This window comes from Mercenaria mercenaria, chromosome 4, assembly GCF_021730395.1.
Source record: "Mercenaria mercenaria strain notata chromosome 4, MADL_Memer_1, whole genome shotgun sequence".
In the NCBI taxonomy this organism is placed as follows: Eukaryota; Metazoa; Mollusca; class Bivalvia; order Venerida; family Veneridae; genus Mercenaria; species Mercenaria mercenaria.
The window spans coordinates 97,201,181-97,207,180 of record NC_069364.1 but is presented as its reverse complement, the minus strand read 5'-3'; the positions used below and the strand labels follow the sequence as shown (position 1 = coordinate 97,207,180).

The following is a 6,000-nucleotide window of genomic DNA, read 5'->3' as shown; positions in this document are numbered from 1 at the left end:
TGCAAGCAATCGTCCGCGCCCTCTAGCCTCGGGTTGAGCAGAACTTAAGTCATAGAACATCTTGTAAAGTAAGTGCTAGAGACAAAAATGCAACGTAAAAACAAAATTCAAAGGACACTGTCATCCTTAAATATACAGATTGATCTACATAAAACAGTTTTTTTTTTCAGAATGTTTGCCTGTATGCCTGTATGTTGCCATATGTTGGTAAATTCCTTACTCTAGTTTGTCTTTGTTTATTTGGGGCCATCACCGTTGTTCGACTTTTGACAGTATTTCAGTTATGTAATGGTGGAGGGTTAACCAAACCAGCGCTCCTGGATTCTGTACCAGTACCCACATGAATCAGTGGAGGACACAATGTCACAACAAATCGTCAAGAAGAACATACGCATCGCCATGGATCGAACTCACTACCCCGCAATCCGTAGATCTGCGCTCTGTTTATTGAGCTAAAGGTGCGGGCTATAATTCTCACTATGTTAATGAATATTTCATTACATATGTTGCCTGCATATAGCACTTGCTGCCATTTGTTATTTGTGCATATTTTACATGTACCTTTCCATAACAAACGTTGCCTTGTCGTGTATTAAATCAATCGCGTAAAATGTACATTTAAAAAACAAATACGTTCTTGTAAAACCAGTTTTCATAAGACATTAAGGAAGTAGACATAGAAATGATGGTTATGTTTTAAATAAGTGCAATATCTGCAATAGAACAAAAAATAACATGCCTGAAGTATCACCTGGCGATACTTTTCAAAAACTTCAACATAAAACTAAAACAGTTAATATTTTCATGTATAAAAGGAGCTACATGTTTCCTGCACATAAGAAAGAAAAACACAGCAGATACTTGTTTCGAAGCTTTTGTTCAAAACTTTTGTTGATATATTGTCTTTTATCACTTTTACAAGTCCGAAACTTTTTCTATAATTTTCTACAATTTAATTGAATTATATTCGAGAAACAAATTTGCATTGTTGTACTGCCTATAAACAAATTAGTTGTCATGTATTGCACTATTTAGTTGACCTATTTTGACCTGTCAAAACATGTTTCTGGCTTTCATGTTAATCTTATATAGGCGTGAACAAAATATAAATGGAAACAAGTTTTGACAGGTCAAATAAATTGTACAATATGATCTATCCAGGTGATACAGATAATTTAAAACTTAAGGCGCGAAAAAACCAATCCGCTGTACATTAATCATGCAATACTTAAACTTTATATCAACAAAAGATACATCTTTGAATTTAAACAAACATCACTTGTTTATCTTATTTAAATTATTATAATAATCACATATTCTCAAAGTCTGTTTCATAAACACAGAATATTAGTGCATTCATCTTCAAATATACCTCCATTTTGTCACTATTAGTCTTACGAGTACCAGAATGCTTCCAAATTTTAAAGGAATGTAATATTTTAGCCATTTTGATTATTGTAAAACTGTTTAATATATTTCAGAATACAAACAATTGTCATTTCGCAAATATTGGCGTCAGACTTCTGCATCGGCAAAATCGACCAACGCGAGCACATTTGTTGTTACCCCGTCTGGCACACTGACCTCTGCCCCAAAAATTCAATCTGGTGTCCCTGCATCTGCCACGTATATCCCGACACAGCCGGCTCTCTGCCTGTGTGACCTTCCATATTAGTAAAATTGCGATAATAACAACTAAAATCCTTTGTGAGAATGGCATTATCCTCACCAGATATTTATTGTCGTTCAGTCTTTTTTCGGATAACAAATTAAAAACCCTCCTGTTTTCTGCAAAATAGACAACATATGTTATAAACATGTGTAGAATGAAGGTATATATGTAGCTGATATTTTAGTAAACAAAATAAAATATAAAGATTCAGAAGCTCCATTTAAAGGAACATACAGACATACTATCCAATAAAACCTAATTTATATTAAATTTCAGTTTTATTTGTGTAAGCAGTGTAACGTATTTATTGTTCGCTGCAATTGTAAAAGTAAGTGTTTTACCTGACTACTCTTGCATAGGTATTGCTTCGCTATCCACTGACAATGAAATATTTGCAATGCAAGTCGACTCATATAGGGCAGTTGTCCACTAAATGACTAGTACTTAAGATATTTCATTGATAAAATTTACGAAATCAGCATATAAACAGGAAAAGGAATTCATTACAAACAGGATGTTAAGTCTGTTTCATTTGATCGAGGTTTCTAAGTAATATACTACATATGTATGAGGACTTTACAATCATCGTCCCGACACATCATCACATTACATGCATGGGAAGGGAGCTTGGGATTGCGTACAGTGCAACTTGGGTAAAGAATATGGTCATCATTCCTTAAAATAGTAAAACAAAGTTTCCACTCAGTCACTTAAGCGACCAAATGAAATGAAACTTGCGCTTTGCCCGGGGATGAACTCAACCATGCGATCTAGCTTGCTTCCTTTGGGCGGCACCGGAAACATAACCACCCAAATATGCCATGTATGTAAAATATGAAAACAAACATCATGCACTAGGCCTATACGTCAAATTATGTTGCAATATGTTGTAACAAATTTAGACTTTATTATTCACATTTGCCTTTTTGAACCTCATTCATATTGGCACTGTCACTATTTATTGCTTATTATACTTGTACTTCTAATTAGCGTGTTTTATACAGTCAGATATTTTTAACATCAGCATCACAAATTCAGTTCATTTACAGTTTATATAAACATTCTGATTTGCTTTTTTGATTCTATACCTTCAGGGTACAGGACAGGGCAAGATGAATTTGCTTTAAGCTTATGGGAATCGCTGTAATCTTTATATTAGACTTTATATCTAAAGCTTGAACATGAATATTCAAAGTATGTATTTTATCCAGGCAAGTCAACACAATTTACATTTACATATTCTAATGGTCTGTTTATCATCTTTTGTTTTTAACGTCGCATCGACACAGTTATATGTCATGGCGACCTTCCAGCTTTGATGGCGGAGGACGACGAGCTCAGGTAACCTTCCTTGCATTATTTCACCACGAGCGGGCACCCGGGTAGAACCACCGATCTTCCATAAGTCAGCTGGATGGCTCCCTCACACGAAAGATGCAACGCCTCGAGAGAGGCTTCTAACCTATATCGGTGAAGGCAAGTGATTTTGAAGTCAGCAGACTTAACCTGTTGGCTACGGAGGTCCCGTAGATGACTTTGACATTACCATTATTAGGTACAAATACTGGAAATAGACTATAGAATGCATCCACTATATAGATATCTGCTTTAATACTGTGTCAGAAAAAAGATTATATTTTTATCGTTCAGTTGTCAATCATATTCTAGCACATCATTAATACAGGCGGCAATATATGAATTTGCTGTTGCGAAGTATTGTTTACAAGTGAGACATTCATAATATCTGCTAAATAATCATATTTAGTAGAGATCACTTATAGCGAACTCGTTTATAAGGAAATCTGTGTTGTGAACATTTTTATCTTTCTGGCCAAAGTTTCTCTTGTATATATATATATACAAGAGAAACTTTGGCCAGATATATATATATATTAAAAAGTCAGTAAAGTCCTTGTACAGGTATCAAATATATAAAAGTTCGATTTCCAAGGAATAACAGCAGTAGACTTCTGAGGTGTTTCAATAAATGTAAAATGCATGAAGATATGCACAATTGAAAGCGCTTGCAGTGAAGAATTAAAAATATATAATTATATATATCATATGAAAACACACCTTTGTACGAAAATCTTTAATATAAAGATTCTTTAAAAGCATAGAATGCAACCGAGCTAAATGATAGCAGTCTAGGTTTGATCGAGTCTATTCATTAGAGGTAATGGAAACTGCTTAAGCTGATCTCTAACACATAGATATTTAATTGACTCCATGATTTCAAAGGACCAAAAAAAGAATAACCATACTAGATCCAAGTACGGGACGACGTTTTTATGTCCGCCACACGGCCGTTAAAAAAGTTAAACACTTTCGCTTACAAATTTTTCATTTTGTTGCTAAATGTGATTACATTATATTTATTCTATGATCAATTTATGAACATTTTGAATAATAACATTATTTCATTTAATAGTCTCTATACCTTAAATTGACCCTTTTATGTTTTACTTCATATAACCTGGTATTTTGTCACTTATACATGAAGTAGTGTCTTTCTCTGCGGAGAGAATGTCTAACTTGTTAAAAAGGTAACGGCGAGGATGAGATACCCTTAACGCATTTAAAGAACCACGTTTCCGTGGTACCCCTTTTTTCAAATTGTTTTTTTTTTGTCAGTTTCCTATTTTATGTTTGTATATTATCTTGACTGTTGGTAGTGTGTCTCTTTCCTCCCTCCCCCATGCTTTTGCATTCCATGTCCCTTTACTATGAGTGAGGTTTAGTGCCCACCGGCCGCCCCTAGGCGATGCCCCACTATGTTGTTTTTTTTTTCTTTTTTGCTTGTCCGTTTGTTTGTCTCGGGCACGTCTATGTTTGCGCTGCTGTGGTTTGCTGTGTAGGAAGACGTAGAATCTTGGGTGTGTCTTTCTCTGCTGAATGTTCATTCTTGCTTTTTCCCACTTCTACCAAAAGCCCCATCTTTTTCTCTACTCCTTACCTATTTTGTATTTCGTTTATTTTAATTAAAATGTACTTTTGTTAGATTTTGAAGCAAACAATCTTCAAAATCATTCCACAACAGTTTTGTTTTGTTGCTGGCCTGCTTTGTGATGCTAGGCTGTCTCGTTGTATTCTGCATCCGAGAAATCTACCCAAACCTTCTATTTTTATCTGTAAAATACAACTATAGGTCAGGAAAATGTAACATTACCACGCATTGTCTTTTCGCAATAGAGTTCCTATCAACGCATTTATAATCATTACATTTAATTCAGTGCGATAATGCTAGAAGTATGGCAGTGCAGTTGTAATTTTTTCATATGTTCTTATGACATGAGAGATAATCATATGTATACACATTCCGAATTTATCAAAGCAGTTAAGTTTCCTTGACAGTAGATATACTGTACACAAGAAGGAACAAAATATTAATCCTATGTGTGCGTTTATTACAAACATTGAAAAAGTGAACTAGAACAGATATTTATAATCAAATCAATAACAGAACCATATGAGTTAATAATTTGTTAATGAATAATAAGAAATAAGGCACTGCCTCAATTGGGAATCTATCCGACTTCAACTCATCCCATAACATGTCTATATCCAAGCCTGCTAAAAACCCACTTTTTTGTACAATATTTTGTTAAGTGACCGATACATTGATGCTTTTTTCCTTCTTCTTCTTAATAATACTGCGTAGAACAGTATTTTATTCTAGGGTAACCTAAATACTTTTAAATATGTATGTATGTATGTTTATCTTGTTTAATCTATACGTTTTACATTTATGAATTTTGTTAATGTGGAATGCATTATTTTTGTATGCGTATTTGTTAGTATTTTTGCAATTTTTCTGTGAAGCACTTTTGTACACGTGCATGAAAAGAGTGCTATATAAATGTGGTAATAATAATAATAATAATAATAATAATAATAACATTTGAACAGAACTGTTTAATGGTAGCACGGAATGACACATTTTTAAAAAAAAAATTGCCAGTAAATATCTCATTCGGTTTATCGCATGCTACCATAGATGGATCGATTCGGTAGATTTCGGAATAAAAACATCACCGCCCATATTTGTACTGATGTGCAAGACTTTGCGGTTCGGACAAGTTATGTAGACGCTTATTAGACACAAGGAAAAAGCGTATTCTTTCAAAAAACCGAAGTCAGACGCTTTGTGCACATGCCGGAAGAACACATTTTTTTAATTCGATAGTGTATATCTCATTCGGTATATCGCATGTTACCGTAGAGGGATCGATTCCGATTTTCGTTGCTCCGCGAAGAAAATCGGTAGTATCGATTGCCTATAAATAACAGCAATTTCACATACCGACGGCTCAAATCACGGTTCGCTG

At 34.3% G+C, this 6,000-nt stretch overlaps 1 long non-coding RNA gene across 1 annotated transcript; it reads right to left on the bottom strand.

Moving 5' to 3' along the window:
- Positions 1-577: 577 nt before the first annotated feature.
- LOC123552508 (uncharacterized) lies at positions 578-2,176 on the bottom strand. The gene is made up of 2 exons (XR_006686625.2): positions 2,014-2,176; positions 578-1,788 (listed from the first exon to the last, which is right to left on the bottom strand). It is a non-coding gene; the product is annotated as an uncharacterized LOC123552508 (long non-coding RNA).
- Positions 2,177-6,000: the final 3,824 nt, after the last annotated feature.